The 22,548-nt window shown below is 45.3% G+C and overlaps 1 protein-coding gene across 4 annotated transcripts in view; it reads left to right on the top strand.

Annotated features, from left to right (window-relative positions):
- The first annotated feature begins 2,038 nt into the window (after positions 1-2,038).
- Positions 2,039-22,548, top strand: part of LOC117385051 (adhesion G protein-coupled receptor L2-like) — a 222,171-nt gene continuing 201,661 nt past the window's right edge. For 3 of the 4 annotated variants that reach the window (XM_055228534.1, XM_055228535.1, XM_055228536.1), the window contains exon 1: positions 2,069-2,646. The gene's annotated coding sequence lies outside the window, so the exon portion shown is untranslated. Of the gene's footprint in view, positions 2,647-22,548 lie in introns of all 4 variants that reach the window. The other variant, XM_033982292.2, reaches the window with a different exon arrangement.

The following is a 22,548-nucleotide window of genomic DNA, read 5'->3' as shown; positions in this document are numbered from 1 at the left end:
TGTTTTGTTTCTGTGACCAAAATAAGTCTCATTTTTGAATCAATCTCACTACATTTTGTCGTAAAGGCAGATTGGACCAAAAGACGCAGAACTCGGGGAATATTTACAGTGTTTATTTACAGTTAGTGATAAATGGTGCAGTAACGAGGGTAGATCTGGCGATGAGCGGGGACGAGTTATGAGCCAGGATCCCGGGGTGGAACCAGCGGAGACGACGGCACGGGCAGCAGTGGGGCAGGGAGCAGAGTGCGAGCCGGGGTCAGGGGTCGTGGAGCGCAGGGACGTAGACGAGGTGATCAGAGCCAGGACGAGGAGCAGGGTGCAAGGCAGGGTCCAGTGACGTGGAGTGCAGAGACAAGACAGTGCCAGGGCGGGGAGCCGAGCCGGGAGCCGAGTCGGGAGCCGAGCCGGGAGCCGAGCCGGGAGCCGAGCCGGGAGCCGAGCCGGGAGCCGAGCCGGGAGCCGAGCCGGGAGCCGAGCCGGGAGCCGAGCCGGGAGCCGAGCCGGGAGCCGAGCCGGGAGCCGAGCCGGGAGCCGAGCCGGGAGCAGAGCCGGGAGCAGAGCCGGGAGCAGAGCCGGGAGCAGAGCCGGGAGCAGAGCCGGGAGCAGAGCCGGGAGCAGAGCCGGGAGCAGAGCCGGGAGCAGAGCCGGGAGCAGAGCCGGGAGCAGAGCCGGGAGCAGAGCCGGGAGCAGAGCCGGGAGCAGAGCCGGGAGCAGAGCCGGGAGCAGAGCCGGGAGCAGAGCCGGGAGCAGAGCCGGGAGCAGAGCCGGGAGCAGAGCCGGGAGCAGAGCCGGGAGCAGAGCCGGGAGCAGAGCCGGGAGCAGAGCCGGGAGCGCTGGTGTTGACACGTGTACGATCTGGCACCGAGCAGGATGTAGATACACAGACGATCTGGCCCCGAGTGTCTGGTCGTGGCTCCTCTTATCCCCGGCAGGTGGTGTTGATTGCGCTGATGAGCTGCAGGTGCACGCGGGTGGAGCCAGGAGCCCAGCCCAGCTCCGGCAGGTGAGGGAGGGAAAGAGCAGGACAGGAGGTAAAACAAGGACAGGAATAGTGCGGATCGTGACACATTTACACTTAAATGAACAACACTTTTTACTCTTTAAGTACATTTATAAACAGGTACTATAATACTTTTACTTAAGCAGATTTTTCCATGTGATACTTTTACTTGAGTAACTTTTTACCTCTGTATCTGTACTTTTACTTAAGTAACAAAGTGAGTCCTTCGTACGACTGTTTTCCTTGTTTAGATTTGAATTTGAGGCTGGAGTTAAAAACAGGAGAGAGATGATGTCTAAAGAACGCAGTTTAAAATGAAATCAAATACAAAGGCAAAATGACCTGTGTAAAAACTGCAAAAGTGAAACATGACACATACGTGGTGGCGTGTGGTTAGTGCCTCTGAGTCTCAATATGTTTTATAGACTTTTTGAGATTGAAGCAGGAAAGTCACTACAGAACGGAGTAGGCAGAGGGAACCTGGAAAGTGTGAGCTCTGAAAGGCTGTCAGGAGTTTGGGGTCGTCTGAGGGTCACGGCTCTGGAAGAATGAACCTGCCTTTTCCTCGAGATGTTTTAATTCAACACAAATACAAATCTACACGTCCAGAAACATCCACAGACATCGAGCCCTTTTGGTTTGATGTGTTGTTACGCGTCTGCACAAACTACTCTACTACTGCACATTCTACTCTGCACATTTGACTCTGCACATTTTACTCTGCACATTCTACTCTGCATATTCTCTTTGACACATTCTACTCTCGACATTCGACCCTCCTCATTCCATTTCATAAAGTAAAATGTGCAGAATAAACCACATTCTCTTCTTCTTTCTCTTTTTGACATTTCTCATGCTCTTCATCTTTTCACTTCTCACAGACTCCAGTCCAGTTCTCTCTGAGTCCAGTCCTTTGTGCGCAGACTCCGCTCCAGTGCGCAGACTCCGCTCCTGGTGTTGGCGCCTCCTCCAGCTGCTGCAGAGCTGGGACCGATGCGCCTGGTCTGCGCCTGGTTTGTGCCTGGTTTGCGCTTAGTCCGGCTCGAGCTGTGGCTGTGCGCGGCGCGTGGATGAGGCGCTGAAGGAGCCGCTGGTTGAGTCTGAATTTCAGCCTGAACTCGTCGTTTCTGCTCCGGGGCTGGACTGTGCGCGGAGCCGCCGTGGACTTACGCGCGCACTTCAGTCTCTGGAGTTTGGTTTTGGAGACGGGAGCGCGGCGCATCTCGTCTCATTTCGCTGCTCCTTTTCGTGCAGACGCGAGAGAAACGTTGGAAGTAACGATTCGGGGACTTTTGGATGAGCCTCGTGGACATGGAGCTGTCCAGAGCTGGACGAGGACGCGCTTTGGACAAGAACACGCGCTCGTACCTGCCGAGATAAAAGCCTCGTGTCTGCGCCGTGAGGACCAGAGTGTCTCCCGTGTCTTTGTGCGACCCGCCGCTGCCTCGAGTTTGTGGGGCCTCTCCTGGAAGAGGAGGCTCCGGCTCTCTGAGGCTCCGGCTCTCTGAGGCTCTGGGTCTTTGAGGCTCCGGCTCTCTGAGGCTCTGAGGCTCTGGGTCTTTGAGGCTCCGGCTCTCTGAGGCTCTGGGTCTTTGAGGCTCAGTCTCTTCACGCGTGGATTTGTCTCAGCGGCTCCACACAGAGTAAGTGACTCTTCTGTAAAGCCCCGTGTTTCTCTTTTCTGAATCAATAGCGTGTCTTTACTCCCAGGACAGAGCCAGGCCCCGGGTCCTCGGGCTCCTCGGGCTCCTGGGCAGGTTTAAACTGTTGTCATGAGGTCGATACTGAGCCGATACTGGCGGATGGAGTCGGCTCTGTGGCTCCCAGAGCTTCACACATGATCATTCTGAAGTTGTCTGTCTGGTCACGGCCTGAGGGACATTTCTCCACTGAGCTGATTTTAATTAAGGACAGAGCCACATTTAAAGTTTAAAACACAAAACAGTTTAATTTGACAGTTTTCAGTTTGATGGTCACTGCACAAAGCCACAGTTAAAGCCACAGTTAAATGAAGGTGTTGTGTTTGTAAAGGGACAAACGGGGACAGTATGAATGTGTTAAATCTAAACACTTTGAATTCTGCACCGTTTCTGTTTTGTTGCTATAAAATAAGATCATTTCACTGAGACATGTTTAATTCAGGGACTGGAGTCAGTCATGTGTGATGATGGGACACACAGCCTCTCTCCCTCCACAACACACACACACACAACACACACCTATGGACCTCTGCACACGCTCCAGACCTGCAGCACCCAGGAGCACCCAGCAGCACCCAGGAGCACCCAGGAGCACCCAGGAGCACCCAGGAGCACCCATGGGCCATGTAAAGCGCTGAACGACACCTTTACTTCCCCTTACACTCCCCGAGCCAAATCTATGGAGTGCTGCAGCCTTATATAAGACACAACTTAGGAACTAGAGCTGTACTTATATAACCGTTTTCACGCCGGGAACGTATATGCCGCCGTTTTTTTAGTTTTCAAATCTTCAAAAGAATACATTACAGGCGAGCCGTAGGAGCCCCGCCAGGCGAGATCCAAGCATTTTTCATATTTGGACCAGTGTGAATAACTTTAACAGTCTCGCCTTTTTTAACTAAACTCACACAGACAAAAAAAAAAAAAAAAAAAAGCTGCTTGGTTTTGGTTAACGCCTCTTGGTCGTGGCGTCGCTCGGCGTGAACGGGTCACATCGCCCCACGTCGGTGAGGTCATAATCGTCCAAACGCTGGTAGTGACTCCGGTTTATCGCTCAGAAGGTATTGAACAAAACTGCATTCCTCGATGGCTTTGTTTTCATTCAAAAAGAGAAAATGGACCAACTGTTAGCTGCCCCCCCCCTTGGACACTCAAACACCCCCCCCGCCCCACGCCATGCCCCCCCCCCCCACCCCTGGGTCCACAACAAGTCCATTTGTCGGTGTGCGTCGTCCTGGGAGGAAGTGCTATCTCATCTCGGATTGCGCAAATGGTTTCAATGCGAGCTAGTGTGAATTCTGTCGGCTTTTTGTAACTGCCAATTTCCATATCAAAGTGTGTGCGTTTCAATGGGGGAGAACTTGAGCTCGCACCCCCTTCCCTCCGAGCAGTTTTGTCCTGATAGAGCGTGCTTGTGTGCGCCGGGTCTGGTGGAAAAGGGGCTATTGCTGACAGGATTGCTGGACACTGCAAGAAACGATTTGCAAGTGTTTTTGTTGGAAAGCAGAGTCCGAGCGTGGATTGTTGAGAGAAAGAGGGAGAAAAAAAACACAAAAACGCACTGGCTGTAATCTCCACACCAAAAGCCGTGTGTATTTAGCTGAAAATTTGGAACGCTCCTCCGAGTCGTGGTCGTGTTAAACAGATTTAGCTGGTTAAAACATCCCCCTTTTCCGTGTATTTCATTCCAAACCTGGACCGAGACAGAAAAGCAACAGTGAAAGTAATAGTCATAAACAAGAAAAGTGTTTACTCATTTTGAACGTCCACAATGGGCGAGCGGCCGGATTTGTTTTCGTCAGTTTTAATTCAACATTCAAGAAGGAGCTCAGAATTCCGTCTCTGGAGTACCTCGCGTTGCCGGATTGTTTTTCTGTGGCAGAGATAATATTTATTTGCCATTCTGTGCAGCTGTTGTTTGTCAGTGAAAAGAAGGCTGCACAGCGCTGTTTATTTTGATAGATTTCCGCCTGGCGTTTCCTCCTTTGTCTTGTCATACAGAACTTGGGTTTGCGCTGAACGACACCGGTGACCGAGTCCAATCGATGCAGAACCGCGCCGGTAAACAGGGGCCACACGGGGACCGAAGTGGAAGTAATTGTGAACTGTGAGATTTTGTTTTGCAGAAATATCTTTTTAAAAAATAGCTTGAAATTGATTTTGATTGTCACAGTTCATAAAAATTAAATGGAATCAGAAAGTTATCGTTGGACTAAAGGCGTTTTGGACATTTTTAGGCAGAGCAGCTGAAACTCTGGAGATGTTTGGCTGGAAATCTTCATGGAGACACGTTTTGGGAATAAAAATGCTCGTGATTTAATAAAGGAAAGGTGCACATTTGTCCCTCGCTACATCGCGGTTCACCTTTCGCGATTTCGCAGATTTTTTTTTTGGGTGCAATTTTTCATCTTCTTTCTTGCAGCGTATGAGCATGCATTGTGTCGTGCGTCCTGATTGGCTGTTGGACTGTAGACCATCGTGTCGTGCGTCCTGATTGGCTGTTGGACTGTAGACCATCGTGTCGTGCGTCCTGATTGGCTGTTGGACTGTAGACCATTGTGTGGTGCGTCCTGATTGGCTGTTGGACTGTAGACCATTGTGTCGTGCGTCCTGATTGGCTGTTGGACTGTAGACCATTGTGTCGTGCGTCCTGATTGGCTGTTGGACTGTAGACCATTGTCCATCAGTCTCCTCCGTGCCGTGTCTCCTGTCCAGTACAGAATGTGTTCAGACAAATTTACATAAACGTTGGATCTCAGTGTGACTCTGAAGTGCTGTACGTTTGCAATTTGTTTTCTCCCCGACAAAACCCACAATGTCGATGAAACGTTCTGCACCGACAAAGACGCCTACGAAGGTTTGAACTTTGAGAGAGTTTAAACGAGAGAGAAATGTGAGAAAATGTTAACGCCTGTGTGAGAAAAGTGTATAAAGTGTGTGGTGAGGGGTTTTACAGACAAAAACAGAGAATAATGTAAAAAAAATAAAGCTGATACTTTGCGGATTTTGCTTTTTTTGTCGGTTGTTTTTAGAACGTGACCCCCGCGATAAACGACAGACCACTGTGTACGTTTATATACGACGACGCTAAACTCTCCACCTGAAGAAGAGCGTAAACGAGCCTGTTCATTAGCATATCTGCCGTGTGCGACGCTGGCGTTGGGGGTAGAGCTGCGAGCTTCAAACGACACTGTGTAAATAGGTCAAACTGGTAGAACCGACTGTCACCGTATTTCTCAGGTATCTTTTTGTCTGCAGCCGTCACCAGACAAAACGTACTTCACGTCCTTGATAATTTTGAGCTCACTTCTCCCTTTCAGTCTCACAATCTGTCTGAAGCTTTGACGGGGGAGAACATTCACGAACAAGAACGGAACAAAATGTGTCTTCCCTCAGAACGTGAATGAAAGCGCCGTTTGAGTCGGTAAATGCCATCGGGAGCGCAGTGGGGTCGGTGGTCTTCCCTCGTGAAACCACTCGCGGGTAATGGTTCTCGCTAACCTGCTGCGTCTGGTATGAAGAGGGGAGCCCGCGGACGCCTTTGGACAGATAAGACGACATCACAAAACCGACGCGGGTTTGTGTTTTTGAGGATAGAGAGAGAAGGAAGAGCAGGGGAAAAACTCCAAGAAGTTCACCTGCCATGTTCGCTCACGGCGGGCGGGGGTGACAGCTGTCTGCTTCAGTTCTTCTGACGGGCTCGCTGCGAGAAGTTGGACAAACAAATGGACAGAGTAAAAGAGAGATGGCTCAGATGAGAGATTTTGAACCGAGGGAGAGGAGGAATGGAACATCTGACACAGAAGTCGGGCTAACGCTGCCGTGTTCCCAGCATTATACAGCCTCTAGTGCCAGTCATTTTAAACGGACTTTAAATCTTTCCTCGTTCACTTAGGCAGTCCCCCGCGATGAGTCTGGACAATGGACCACAGATTATCGGACTGTGTGTGTGTGGGTGTGTGTGTGTGTGTGTGTGTGTGTGTGTGTGTGTGTGTGTGGATACTGAGAGTGTCTTTGTAACTACATCGAGACAGGAAAATATGGACTAGGACTCATGCTGCGGCCTCTTGTGAATTGTTGCTCAAATGATTAAAAATTGCCTGGTATATTTAGTGTTGCAGTCGATGCAGAGACGAGATGGGACGATTAGAGACGAGCTGGGACACTCAGGGGGGAGCTGGGACACTCAGGGGGGAGCTGGGACACTCAGGGGGGAGCTGGGACACTCAGGGGGGAGCTGGGACACTCAGGGAGGAGCTGGGACACTCAGGGGGGAGCTGGGACACTCAGGGGGGAGCTGGGACACTCAGGGAGGAGCTGGGACACTCGGAGGAGATGGGACACTTAGGGCAGAGGTGGGATGGAGCAGCTGGGGACTCTCAGGGAGGAGGTGGACATTTATGTAGGAGCTGGGACACTTAGGGAGGAGCTGGGAGGCTTAGGAAGGAGGTGGAACGATTAGGGAGGAGCTGGGACACTCGGGCAGGAGCTGGGACACTTAGGGAGGAGCTGAGATGCTTAAAGATGAGCTGGGACACTTGGGGAGGAGCTGGGACACTTAAGGGGGAGCTGAGACACTCAAGGAGGAGCTGGGACACTTAGGGGGGAGCTGGGACACTCGGGCAGGAGCTGGGACACTCAAGGAGGAGCTGAGATGCTTAAAGATGAGCTGGGACACTTAGGGGGGAGCTGGGACACTTAGGGAGGAGCTGGGACACTTAGGGGGGAGATGAGACGCTTGTCGAGGTTTTGTGGGATGAAACACTTCAACCTTTTTGCAGGATTCTAGTAAATGTTTGAAAATTCATATTTCAAATTGTCTGTTGATTGTGTCTCCGCTCACTGTGTCTCAAATCTTACGCTCATGTTTATTAAATATAAAATAACCAAATTCAAATTAAAATAAACTACCTGAGTGTTTTTAAATGGAGCTGAAACTGGACAGACATGACACTGACGGGGAGGTTGGGGGCGCTGTTGTGCTCAGAGTCTTTTAATCACCGGAAATGAATAATTAATCCAGTTCAGTTTGAGTAAATCAAACAGTTTGATCAGAATTTACATTTTTAATCAAATATTTGGAAAAGACGTCCCTGATATGGTCATATTTGTCACATATAACTTGAAAATGACGTTTAAATGTGTGAGTCTATTATTCAAACTTTAATATTTATGCCTCCCTGTGTTTTTTTTGTGTATTTAATCAGATGGAGTTAGTCAAATAATTTCACCTAAATAATATAATAATTCCATGGCTGATGCTGATTGTTTATAATCCAGAGCAACCGATACTTTTGGACCGATGTGGGGCCGATTTTGATTATTTTCCTCAAATTATATATTTTAAATTTACTTCAAACTCCCCAAAAGTCGTTTTTTTTACCACAGTTACACATTTATCTCGTTGTATTAAAGTGTTAAAATGAAGCTTTGTGTTTTAAAGCCGCAGATCGACCAAAAAACAAAATATCGTTGTGTTCTGGAGACTTTATAATAATCTCTAATGTGCAGTTCTGTATTTTGCGTTTAATATTACACTGATATCTTGGTGTTTTCTTGTTCTGTTCCCATTTTGAAGAAGTAAAACTCGACGATAAACGATAAAATCAAAACTAATTTACAGCACTGACGCAAAAACCCAAGATTTAAACCATAAAAACTGATCTAAATCTACAATATTGTTAAAAATCTTGAGCTGCAGTAAATAAACAGCAGAATGAGACACATTAGTCGTTAGTTTGAGTCTGTAATGAGTCAGACAAGTTATTAATTCAACTTTTTATGAGTTAAATCTGATCATTTAGACAAAAAAATGACCAAAAATGTCCCAGTTGTGCAAAGAAAAAGTCACACAATAAATACTGACCCCCAAAAAACAGTTTCAACTTCATAAACTGAACGACAACTTGATTTATCTAAGTTTTTATTTCACGCTGCATGATTTAAATACATTACACAAAGGACTGTCGACGTTAGTGATGTGACGTTCGGCTCTTTTAAACGGCTCTTTTAAACGGCTCTTTAACGTTGAACAGTTGGAGCTGAATGTTTTTCTTTCTAATTTCTCTGTATTTTTATCCTGATTAACCCTGAACCGACACGAGAATCAGGAGAGACGAGTCCAAAAAAACCCCCAAAAAACATTTGTCGTCATAATAAGTTAGTTTTAAATGATTATTATTGTAGTGCGACGTTTTATTTAGATTCTGCACAATTCCAAAGGGTTAACCACTCTGCCACTGTCCGTTGAACCATTTTAAACCCACAAAGAGCCAGACTTTTGAGCGGCTCTTTGAAAAATGAACAGATCCAAAAGATTCGAATCCCATAAAAGAGCCGACACTCCCGTCTGTCGCTGACATATCAATCTGCGGCGTCATTTAAAATCCCGTCTTGTCCCACGTCTGAAAACTCCAACACGACTTTAAAAACCGTGACCTTTAAAAAGTTGTTTCAAGAGACGTCTCAATACGGGGACTTTCCTGGGAGGACTACAGCGCTCGTCCCGCTCCTCTCTGCTCTTTCGGAGATGGATTTCTAACAAGCGTCTTGTTCCAGAGTCTTAGGACTGTCTGTCTTTCTAATGGCTCGACACTAAACCTGACATTGAGAGGTGTCACTGTTCAAATCCAACAAAAAAAACCTCTTTCTCCAGTTTGAAAAATGACATCGAAACTCACTGGTGTTGTGTAAATTTGAATTGTTAACCAGGGAAAGGACTGACACACACACACTGACACACACTGACACACACTTCCACACTCACACACGAGCTTCCAAAAGGGTTTTCTGTTTATTTGAGTAAAGTGCTTGAGGGAGAGTTTGCCATTTAACGCCGAATACTACGCCATTTCCGCGGCAAGCCTCAAAAATAAAGAGGCAGATGACTGGAACGAATGATGACTCGTCCAGGCCAGTTAACGAGATGGATGGTTGTACTTTTTTTTTTTGCTCCTTTCAACAGCAAAACGACTACATGCGACGGAGGGGAAGAGAATCCGCTCCCCGCAGCACCACCTCCTGCGTTTAAAATGACAGTTAACTTTCCCCCACTGCTTTAAAATGGATGTTTAATGATCGACGGAGGCGCCCGGTTTAGGTCCAACAGTCACGCTGGTTCTATGCGATTTCGACGCCAAGTGCGGCCCGGGCTGCAGCCAAACCGCCCCCCCCCCCCCCTCCCCAGCTCCTCGTTTTGGCGTAAATCTAGGGCGCTGTTTTGAGTGACGGATGGTCCCCGGATTCTTTAACCCTTTGGCGCGTACGGTCCCTCCCAGCCGAGGTCCGATGATGGATGCGTCGCGGGTCGAGAGGCTCCATACATCAGGAGATTATCGTTGACCTGTAAACTGTCTGCGGACGACCTCGCGGCTTCTGGGATTAGCATACGAGGGCGCGACGGCTCTGACTCCTGGGGGAAAGTGAGTTTGTTCGGTCCCGTCATCGCGTAGGTCAAAGGAAGAGGGAAAAGATGTCAGAGTTGATCGGTTAATCGATTTTTCGGTAGGTTTTGTTTCGCAGACGCCTACGATGAGCGAAGTTCCGAGCAGCAATGGAAAACGAATGAAAAACGTCCGAATGTAAATGGTTTTTTAGGTCACGCAGAAAAAGAAAACATTGATTTGGTACGGAGCTCAACAGTGATCGCCCACCCCGATGTTCCAGAACAAAAATTCCCATTCGTTTTCCTCATAGACTTTCGGGAAAAAAATTTAAAGTTTGAAAGTTTTCTCAGGGATAGTCAGCCATTTTGAGCACAAGACGTGTAGTTTTATTTAAAATCTGCTTCTGAAACTTTCCATTCATCCATGTTCTGCTGCTTATCTGGGACTGGCAGTCTAAGCAGGGACTCCTAGACTTCCCTCACCCTAGACACTTCCTCCAGCTCTTTAGGTCAAACCCCAAGGCGTTCCAAGACCAGCTTTTTGGACTTTTTTGGACTTCTGAGGACACGTTTTCAACTTTTTGGACTTAAAACAACCACGTGATGGATATTTGTTAGCATGTAGCTGGTTAGCACATAGCTAGTTAGCACATAGCAGGTTAGCCTCAGCGCTGCCTTTAAACTCTTAATATACACATTTTTCGAAAAGTCCATGAGAAAAATCCATGTTAACGTCACTGTCGAGCTCCACTGCAGTCGTTTATTTGGTGTACATATTTCGCCACTTCACCAGAGGGTTTATTTTACCATTCCCAGCGTCTTTGGTGTACGACTGAATAGCGCGTGATTGTGAATGGGCTCAAACCTTCCAAACGAGCCGCTAATTTAACTCTGTGAATGAACGTGGAGATGGGGTTTCAGTGGAGTTTGAATCTCAAAATAAAAGAAAAAAAACTTGTTTATGGAACTCGACTCGTCTCAAGGGGATACCACAGACTTTAACGTGTTTGAGGCGTGAGCTGCAGGTGGGACAGAGGTGCATTATGGGTAAAGATCGTGTTGGCGTTGGTTGAGTCTCGCAGGTCGTCCATCTCGACCTCGTAAAAGCATTTGCTGGTCTCAGATTCCTAAATATGTCGTGTAATTGTGTCAAAAAGTCGTCCTGGAGCACTTTGGAGAAGGAAAAATCCTGTTCCTCATGTTTAAAACCTCATGAACCAGATAAAAATGTAAATCCGTCTGATGTGGTGTGACGTTTTTATTAGATTGGACGAATTAGAGAAGCCTCGCTGTTCAAAATGTGCACTTAGATAATGTACCTTTATTTTACTTTAAGAAAACTGTTTTACTTCAGTTTAGTGTCGTCAGGATGTTAAAATTTAAAAGTTTCTGGACTCGTCTGTGTCTTATACTTGGTCTCAGAAGAAGAGACGAAGAGGAGGAATAGAGAGAGGGAGAGGGGAGGAAATGAGAAAGAGAGGGAAGGGAGGGAGGATGGAGAGAGACAAAAGGGAGGAAATAATAGGAGAGGAAGGAGGTAAAAGACTGAGGAGGAAGAGGAGGAGAGGAGGAGGAAAGAAAGAGGGTAAAGGAATGTAGGGAGAAAAGAAAGGAGGGGAAAGACACAAAGAAGAGCAGGGAGGAAAGAAGGGACAGAGCAGAGGGAGAGAAGGTAAAAGATTTAGTTCTGATTTAGACTTAGTTTGGACCTGTTCTAGTCCTGGTTTGGACCTGGTTTAGTCCTGGTTTAGTTTTGGTTTAGTCCAAGTTCAGTCCTGGTTCAGTCCTGGTTTAGTCCTGGTTTAGTCCTGGTTTAGTTCTGGTTTAGTTCTGGTTTAGTTCTGGTTCAGTCCTGGTTCAGTCCTGGTTCAGTCCTGGTTTAGTCCTGGTTTAGTCCTGGTTTAGTCCTGGTTTAGTCCTGGTTCAGTCCTGGTTTAGTCCTGGTTTACTCCTGGTTTACTCCTGGTTTACTCCTGGTTTAGTTCTGATGTAGACTTGGATTGGTTCTGGTTTGGTCCCAGTTTGGTTCCATAATGGTCCGTGGTTTTAGTATCGGTTCCTGCTAAAATGAGTCTGTAGTTGTTTAGTTTCAGTATCGGTTCACGTCTGATTCTCGATACTCTCTTGATTCTCTTCTTAAACTTTCCTGTATAAACTCAGACCTGAGCTGCTCAGTCGTCTGACCAACAGCCGAGTTATTTAATCAAAATAATGAAAACTTCGAGTTCACGAGTCACTTTCACTTCTTTCTCTGTTATTCAATAAAAGACGCTGTTGTAATTTAGTCTAAAATCCGACCATCTCCAGACGCACTGCCCTGTGGCGCCCCGTGAAGCGTCGCTAAATGCGTTTTTCAAATAGCGTTAACTCGTACAAGTGTCTCCAGGTTGAAAAAGTTGAGAATTTCTGCATAAAACCTGAGCTGTGATGAGATCTTTATGAAACGACGTCCTTCAACTGCGGTAAATGTTAATAGAAATGATTAACGTGTTTCTCTGGATGTGATGAACCGTAATCCGTCACATTTTCCAGATTCTTAAAGAGGCTGATGGTAGAATTCTTGTTTAAAGTGCGTCCCCCGGTGTCCAAACGTCTATTTAGGCCATGAAAAAGTGTTCACGCTATTAAACCGACAAATCACACACATTTACCTTCCATTTCACCATCTCCAGTCTCTTTTTAAAAACGATCTCATGATAACTCCACATCCCCTCGTGCTGTTTCTGTCCATTTTACCGCGTTTAAATGTCGCCTCCTACAGTATCGCCGCCGTTTGTCGTCTCTACGTAAAGATGGAGATGTTTTATGGACAATTTCAGCTAAACGTTTGTATATGTGGAGGTTTAAAGATGCCACGTAACGCAGAACTGACTCTGGTGAGCGTTAAGTCGTGTTCTAATGGTGTTACGCATCAAAACGGACCATAGACCATCATGTTGTGCGTCCTGATTGGCTGTTGGACTGTAGACCATCGTGTCGTGCGTCCTGATTGGCTGTTGGACTGTAGACCATCGTGTCGTGCGTCCTGATTGGCTGTTGGACTGTAGACCATCGTGTCGTGCGTCCTGATTGGCTGTTGGACTGTAGACCATTGTGTCGTGCGTCCTGATTGGCTGTTGGACTGTAGACCATTGTGTCGTGCGTCCTGATTGGCTGTTGGACTGTAGACCATTGTGTCGTGCGTCCTGATTGGCTGTTGGACTGTAGACCATTGTGTCGTGCGTCCTGATTGGCTGTTGGACTGTAGACCATTGTCCATCAGTCTCCTCCGTGCCGTGTCTCCTGTCCAGTACAGAATGTGTTCAGACAAATTTACATAAACGTTGGATCTCAGTGTGACTCTGAAGTGCTGTACGTTTGCAATTTGTTTTCTCCCCGACAAAACCCACAATGTCGATGAAACATTCTGCACCGACAAAGACGCCTACGAAGGTTTGAACTTTGAGAGAGTTTAAACGAGAGAGAAATGTGAGAAAATGTTAACGCCTGTGTGAGAAAAGTGTATAAAGTGTGTGGTGAGGGGTTTTACAGACAAAAACAGAGAATAATGTAAAAAATAAAGATGATACTTAGAATTAGAGCTGAAATCGCGTGAAAATACTTAAAGACAGAAGCATTTTATCACTTTAAAGGTTCTATATTACACAAAATTGAGTCTTGTGAGTGTTAAATCATGTTCTAATGACGTTTCCTCCTCAAAAACAGACCTGGACTTGAGTTTTATTTCATTTACACGTTTGAGAACACTTGCATTTTTAGTTTGTCTCCATCTCCAAAGCTCAAAATGCTCTGTTCCACCTTGTGATGTCATGAAGTGGTAGTTTTTTAAAGATTTTTTAGACGTGGGACTATGTTATTCGAACAGAGAGAGTCAATGTCATCTTAGACGAACAGGTTTATTAAAAAAATCAAGACTAGAAGCGGTAAAAAACGTTGTGTTTGTGTCAGAGGTCAGTGTGTGGAACAACCTGATAAATTAAAAAGCTCCTACACAATAAAAGCATTTAAAAAGAGCTTTAAAACATCAGGAGTGATTCGTGTGAACTGCTGCGGTTTGTAGTTTTTCTTTTGTCACATATCGAGTCATTTGTTGTAGAACTGATGCTGCTTTTCTTTGAATTCTTGTGCGTTATTATTAAATCGAGTTCATTTTTACTTCAGCCTTTCGGTCATGATTGAAATGTTATTTACAATCTTATACAAGTGAATAATGTTTTATTTTGAAGGTGTGTGGAGTTTAAAAACACAGTGGAGCACTTCCTGTATCGCCACACGATGACATCACAAGGTGGAACGGAGCGTTTTCAGCCTAAATCTGCAGAGTTTGTGCGTTAAACGTGTGAGAATGAAACAAAAAAAAACACAACTCCGGGTCTGTGTGCGACGAGGAAACGGTTTTCTAGCGCAGATCTGAAAATAGAGTAATACGTTCGCTTTAAGGAGCTTATAGGCGACGCTCTGGAGAAATGGGATCACCTGTAGCGCCGCCGTGTCTGATGGGTATTCGCCGCTCGCCTGGTGTCACTCCGCGTCTCGTGATGAAGCCGGTGTGTTTTCAAGGTGAGCAGATATCGTCGGGGCCCTTGAACGCTCCCTCGGCTTTGATTGGCAGCTGTTGTCGCCCGACGTGAAGCGGCGGGAGTCGCGCGGCAAAAGAGAATCTATTACCCACCGCGGCGAGGCACGCTTCCCCGGCGCAGTCAGCCATTTTGCGCTTTGTCTGGGAACAGTCTCTCCGCTCGCCGCAACCGGGGGGAACGCCTTTCAAGTTTAATTTTGGAGGCCGCCATAAGTAACGTCATTGAAGTCGGCTACTTGCATTTCAAAGTCCAAAGAGTTTCAGAGGGAAAACATTCGGGTTCATCAGTGGCGTCGGGAAAAGAGCCGCTCGCCGACGATTCATCATAAGTGAAATGGCATTGTAACAGAAAAAATAAATAAGAAAAACGCAAAAAGTTGTGCCGGTTTCCTCCATTTCAAACGCTTCCGTGTGAGGCGAGGGAGAGAGACGGCGAGCATCACGGCGAGGAGAGCGAGCCTGTTGTTGATCAGCGAAGCAAATCAGATCTTGATATTTGAAGAGTGGAGTTGTGATTGCTAATCACTCCACTGCTGAGTTTTAATTTGGAGCCTCATAAACATTCTGCCTTTTCTCTGCAGAGTATAGTCAAACATCAGACGCACTTAAGACGCCAAATAATTAGTTTTCGCCGCTTTATATGTAGGTCAAATAATGTCCGCACGATTCTTAAAGGGTTAACGAGCGTCGGACGGACTTAAAGGGGCCGTATGATGCTATTCTAAGATCTGTTTTAATGTTTTCTCGTCGTAAACAGACCCGGAGTTGGGCTTTTTTGTTTCATTCACACATTTTTAACACACAAACCTGCAGATTTACGCCGAGTTCTTCTCTCAAACCGAAAACACTTCACTTTAAAGGTGCAATTTTACACAAAACTGACTCTTTGTGAGCGTTAAGTCGTGTTCTAACGCTGTTACCGCGTCAAAAACAGACCCGGAGTTGTGTTTTGCTTCATTCACACGTGCATTATTAGTCCGTCTACGTCTCCTCAAAACACTCAGTTCCACCTTGTGATGTCATCGTGTGGTGATACAGGAAGTGCTCCACTGTGTTTTTAAACTCCACACACCTTCATTTCTAGAATCATTTGGATCATTTCCGCTCTGGAGTTGTCTCTTATCTCGACTGAACTAAAGGTAAAAGGAGCTGTTCACTTAAACTACCACTTGATGACATCACAAGTTGGAACAGAGCGTTTTGAGCTTTGGAGATGTAGAAACTTAGAAACTGGGAGGTTTTCTCAAGCCCCTGAAGAAGAAAGACTTTGTGGTTTATGCGAGTTGAGACAAGAGAAAAGTGAAGCCAATTTTTTGTCGTTTTGTCCATTTAATTTGACGAAATGTTGAACCAGTGCCGTGATTTGTTCTGGTGTAACGACGACAACGAGAGGAAATGTTTGGATGGTCGTTTAATTCTGATGTTTATAAGTTATCGTCATGTCTCTGTAACGTCTGGAAGAAGCGGTAAATGAGTCAATTGGTGTTTGTAACTGTCCTGTTGTATTTTACTGTATTTTATTAATGGCGTCTTAAAGGGTTTGGCATTTTCTTTCTGCAAAACATAATAAAATAGAATCAATCGACTGTAGACAGACTAATAATAAAGTGTGACTCAAACATGTGAATGAGACAAAAACACAACTCCAGGTCTGTTTTTGATGCAGTAACGGCGTTAAAACACGACTTAACGCTCACAAGAGTCAATTTTGCGTAACACAGCACCTTTAAAGTGATAAAATGCTGCTTTTAAGTGTTTTCACGCCGCTAATCTTTCCACATTATTTCAGATCTTATCTCGGGGTTTCTTTGACCTTATTAACGCGTGAAGCAGCAGACTTATCGTACACGGAGCGTTCAAGGGGATCTCACTCGAGCCGCAGAGCCCAGAGCCCAGGATATCGGCGGAGATGGCGGCGTAGATTGAAGGCGTCTTATTTCCAGCGGCTGTGGGTTCCCGTCCGGTCCTGCCTAAGACCTTTGTTAGGACATTTTAATTACATCCAAGCGGGGTGTAATTGATCCAGGCTTAGAGGGATTTCACCGTCAATGGGAACGAGCCGAGGCGTTAATACAGCGAACGCTTCCACCTCTGCGCCGCTGCAGACGCTTATGAGCGGCGGAGATGTGCTGCTCCTTTGACTGGGACAGGACCTAATTCTTTCTCGTCTTTTTAAGCTCCTTTCAGGGATATTTAAGCGAACTTGTTCCACCGATGTCGTATCCTCTTAAAGCGCTCGCATTACGCCATTTTCTGATCTGTTCTAATGTCGTTTCTGTGTTGTTTTTTTTTGTTTCTTTCACACGTTTAACGCACAAACCCTGCAGATTTAGGCTGAGTTCTTCTCTCAAAACTGAACAAAAACCTTGTGATGTCATCGTGTGGTGATACAGGAAGTGCTCCGCTGTGTTTTTAAACTCCACACACCTTCATTTCTAGATTTGGATCATTTACACACCTGGAATTTGTCTCAATCTCGACTGAGCTAAAGGTAAAACGTCGCTGTTAACTTGAAAACTACCACTTCATGACATCACGAGGTGGAACAGAGCGTTTAAAGTGTTACGCAAACACGCAAATGAAGCAAAACACAACTCCAGGTCTGTTTTTTGAGGCTGAAACATTAAAACAGATCAGGAAATACCGTGATATTGGCCGTTTAAGCGATGCATTCTTGTTTATTTATTGCGGCTCAACAAAACTTAACAATACGGTACATTTAAAGTACTAAAAGTGGGTTCAATATTATCATTTATCGTCTATATTCACGTCCGCAATATGTTTATCGTGACCGTGCACCTGGAAATATGTGCGTTGTGTAGAGTTTATTTGAATGATTTGTCTACAGATTTGCTCATTGAGAAACGTACGAGCTAAAACAGCCTGATCAGAGTCCAGCAGTTGTTTAACATGTCAAAAAAAGATCGAAATTCAAAATTAGGTCAAGTCTTACCTCTACAATCTGTCCACAGGGCGATAAATCTGCACAAACCTGAATTAAACCCCCAAAAAACACAGGATAAAATAATTTCCTGGACCGTCATGTAAAACTCTACAAGTATCATTTCATTTTAGGTGAAAACGATTATTAATTATCGTCATTTCAGTCCGAGCAGCCGTCACAAACGCTCGCCGATCTCTTGATAATGACAGATCAGCCATTTCCTGTAGCACGCCACCCGTTTGTTTCATCCACATTCCATCATGAGGCTGATGTAACGTTTCAGTGATTTTCTGCAACGCTAAACTGTCCCTATAGGTGCTCGCTCTTTTCCTTTTTGTAAGACGCTCAGGACAGTCGGTCTAAAGACGCCCCTCCGTCCGCGTACGTCATCCGGCGGTGCGGACTCAGACGTTTTAAACACGCCCGTAGCCGCCGTCCTCGCCGCCTGACGTGTCCTCTCGCCGAGCACTTTCTTCCCGGTTCTTGTGTTGCCACCCGCAGCTTTTAAACTTTGATGCAGCTGTTAGATAATGCTTCCCGATGAGGCTGAATAATTGATGTGCTTGTTTCGTACGGGCAGGACGGTTGGCACAGCCTTTTAACTCTCTCAAGCTCGGATAGTCTCTTATCCCGTTACTAAGGGACACGGCGCAAACACCCAAAGGAATGATGGGAGGAGAAAGCACAGACGGAGCGGGAAGAGGGGACGGAAATAAAATAAAGGGGCGTTTTCGTTTATGTTTTTACTGTTGGACTCGTCGTTTGCAAAGGAAACGACGGTTTTCTTCTCCTCTTGAAGCGTCTGTCTCTGTAGTGGGGCTGTGTGTGGATTATACAGAGTCTTTAACGAGGAGACACCATTTTGAGAACTTCAGAGAACGTGAGAAAGTTTGTAAAAAGTGTAGGGGCTCATAAGGATGTGCTATTTTGTAGATAATGTAAAAAAAAATAAAAAAATCACAATAGCAGTGACTTCTCGCTTGTCAAATTTTAGTTCCTGACAGTTTAAAATGTTCTGTTTGTGAATAATTATCATTTTACTCTTATAAGTTCCATGTTTGAAGAGCTGTTATAGTCTTGTCCTTTGTCATCAGTGAAAAAAAAGCTTCGATCTAGACGAGAATATTGTGTATGAACAGGGTCGTCAACTGAAATTTGGGGGCCCGGGGCAGGAAGTTTCACATGGGGCCCCCTCTTTTACAAATGAATAGGAAGAGGGTCCAGTTCTGGGCCCCTAAACCAACAGTTTAAAAATGTTCTGGATATAATAATTATAATTTTAATCTTGTTACAGGTTTCGTGTTTAAACAGTTGTTATAAAATTGTGGTTTGTTATAAGTGAAAACAACGAGAAAACATCAGGGAGAAGTCGGTTTGATCGGAACATTTTGGTGATATAATGTTGGCAATTTAAATAATTATATAAACTTTCCCATGAATCGTTATTGTCGACTCTTTACGTCACGATAAACCGCACTCTTCATGTTCCATCCTTAAACGTGACATATTTTATAAAGACAAACAGACCCAAAGTTGGACCTAGTTGTGAAAAACGTTAAACCGCAGCTTCGTTTCAACGGTTTCACTTTGGAGCGTTTGGTTTGGTACGGATCGCTTTAAGGCGTGGCTACACAAGAAACGACACGATTGGACGAGAGAGAACGCTCACTCAAGACGCCAAAAAGCAGATAGAAAACACAAAAAATAATGTCTCACCCAACGCTGTGTTTCATCAGCGTCACAAAACTAGCTTAAATGCTACAGCTGTTTCCTGTGAATCGACGGCTCTCGTGTATAAAGAGTAAATAAGAGTATTTATACTGTGGCTCTGCGTGTCTTTGGGAACATAAAGTATTAGAGTAAAGTAATAAAGTATTTATTTAAAGTGTATTTTATTTGTGTTAGTTTTTTTTTTTTTATTATTGTAGTTTAAATTTAGTCGCCAAAACGCTGTGCATTTAAACTCCTCCTCGCTCCAAAAGCCCAAAGGCGACACGAGGATGAGCTCAGGGCGTTTTGTGTTTGTTACATGGATCATTTAAGCTCAGCTTTTTAATTCACTTGAAAGAATCCTTCAACTCTGCGTTGTATTTTTATAACAATTCAAAATGTTCAAAATGTTCATTACAAAAATACAATATAATTTTCTCTGAGGCACTTGATGATTGTATAAACCTGCACAGTGACATGTTTATGAAATGTGTAAAGGGATAAAGTATATGTATATACACAGTGTTATCTTAGGTGTAAAAAAGTATTTGTCTCCAGTGTTTTCTTCTCCGTGCTAACCAGGTCCAAATGGCTCTTTGGGGGTTAAAGGTCACCAAGCCCTGGTCTAACATGAGCCTGACCCAGTGCATGACCTAAAGAGAAGTTAAAACGCAGTGAAGAGGCTCAGAAGTGAAACATGCAGAACCAGACCATAAACCAGAAGTAGTTTTGTGTTGATGCTAGCTTTAGCCTTAGCCACGTCTCACACACTCCGTCTTTTTGTGAATCTCTGAAATCAGCCGTACGATCACGAGTTTAATTCAAATCCGATTTTAATTTTATTTATTAACACGTTTGTAATATTTGGGCGACTTGAGTGTGTCATGTAGCAGAGCTCTGCCCCTGGATCTGGAGCCGGGCCCGGAGCTTGGAAATGCCGCTCGGCTGGAGAACGCCACACCAAACCGCTCCCAGCCGGCCCCAAGCGAACCGTGCCAGTGGAAAACAGGCTTATTTATCCACTATAGCTGCTTCTTTGTAGGTAAGAATGACCAGAATAGTCCGTTTTGCTAACTTCCCTCTCAAAAAGAACCAAACATTTGCAGCGTAATTGTTCTGGGGTTTCAGTTTCCAGTTTATAGGCGACATTTTGAAGACTGTGCACCGTTTAAAAGTCCAAAGTGCTAATTTTTATCACTCTAGAAACATTAAAAATAACCGGGTTTCAAATTAACGGTTGCAAAGTGCTGTCCTAGTGCCTTGGCGGAGGTCGAGGCTAACGCCGCTTTAGGTTTTCGCACATGTACACGCCTTTATCATTATGCATTGCAGCCATGTTTCAGGAAATGCATATATTTACCTCGGCAGACTCCTGTTGCGAGCTACAGTTCCATTAAATCCATATTAAGTGGAATCTGGCCGGCTCCTCCTGACAGCTGTCCCGTTTCTTTTCGCACGTACTTCCGTCATTGTTCCAGCTCATTCCGTATGCACTGGTCCAGTTTGCATTACAATGGAGAGAGAAGAACAAACACTTGGACATCCCGGAAAGCCGTATAATTCAGCGCGTTGGATATAAAGCACTTTAATTTGAAAGTAAAAGTTGCACGCTGCATTTATACTGGGAGATTTGTGAGATTTGTGTGCGATAAACCGAGATTGGACAAGACATTCGGATTGTTTAAAGCGGTTTGAAAGCCACAAAGTGTAATTATCTTGTTTTTGTGAATGTGTGTGTTTGACTCCGTGGGGGGGCCTGTCGCAAAAATATGATTACATGTGTTTTTTTTTAGACGTGCTGTTTGAAAGGAGGACATTTTGAACCCACTGTTAAATCCACTGTGGCCCATCGCTAAATGAGAATGAAGAGGTATACAGCTGAGTCAGGGCTAGTATAAGTTTAAAATAACCCCAGATTGTCGCAGCGAAGACGGAGAGCAGAACACGAAAGTAATTATGTGCAGAGAAAGCCAAAAAAACAAGTCGGACCGGTCCCCGTTTCCCAGTGGAAATGCTGCAGATTGATGCGTGTGTCGTAGTTTCCAGAGGAACAGACAGAGTGGGAGGACAAATTAATAGAAAGGAGAATACAGAGGGAGGGACACGGAATAGAAAACAAGCAGAGAGTCATCCAGACCCGCCGTGCGCATGTGTACAGCCCGTCCATGGCTCCTGTCCAGTGATGTACAGCCAACTCCTTGAGCCGGGCAATATGGCTAAGAGATATTAGCCGCTTGCTTTTAATCCTTGTTGATATTCCGTATCTCGGCAGAAGGATTGGCCTAATCAGAGATGTAAATCCGAATGATCTGCCTTTAATCGCTCCTATTACGTTCACACGACACACCACCGACGCCGTTTCATTGACTATATTAAATCATTTCTTGGAGTTATTTACAGATCGGGAGAGTAAATATTCAGTGTCCCTCCAGCGTTTTTTGGAGAGGCCTTTTGTGATGATTGCAGCCCCAAAATAATTGGACCACAACACGAGCACATTGATTAACATATCATTATCTCCGAGTAAAGGACACAAGCTGACATTAGCCGCCTCTTGTGCCATTAGCAGGAATCTAATTGTTTATTTCCTGCACCGCAACTTGAAAAACTAGTTAGACGGACGGACTACATGTCATTAAAAATAATTAACCGCAGTCATCGTCTGAATTCTACTGATTTAAATAAAAAAATAAGTGCGTTGGACATACAAAACAGGCACGAGGCAGGTTAATGTCAGCGCGCGAACGTGTTAGCTTAGCGTTTTTAATCAAAGGTGTTGCATGGAAAGTAGGTGATACGTTTAGACGCTATATCGCCCCCTATGGACAGCAGCACGTCGCACTAAAAAGATTGTGCCAAAATGACGACGCGACGCTGCCGAATCCTGGTATCAATGATTAAGAAAATAAAACTGGAGAAGGAAGTGGGCGTGTCACAGTGTGGGCGTGTCACAGTGTGGGCGTGTCACAGTGTGGGCGTGTCACAGTGTGGGCGTGTCACAGTGTGGGCGTGTCACAGGTGGAGGTGAAAACGGGGATTAAGCTGCAAAATGGCGTCTGAATTGCTCCAAATAAAACCTCGGGGGAGTAAATGGTGACAGGGAATCAAGGATAACACGGGGTTAAAGCTCTGAAAAGTCGATTTTGCAGAATACGTCTGATCTAAGCCGTAAAACGTGTAAAATTATTGAGATGGATAGAAATCGTTGTGTTATTCCTATAGGTTCCA

Source organism: Periophthalmus magnuspinnatus, chromosome 17 (assembly GCF_009829125.3).
Source record: "Periophthalmus magnuspinnatus isolate fPerMag1 chromosome 17, fPerMag1.2.pri, whole genome shotgun sequence".
Classification (NCBI taxonomy): domain Eukaryota; kingdom Metazoa; phylum Chordata; class Actinopteri; order Gobiiformes; family Gobiidae; genus Periophthalmus; species Periophthalmus magnuspinnatus.
This window is presented reverse-complemented; position numbering and strand designations above follow the sequence as displayed.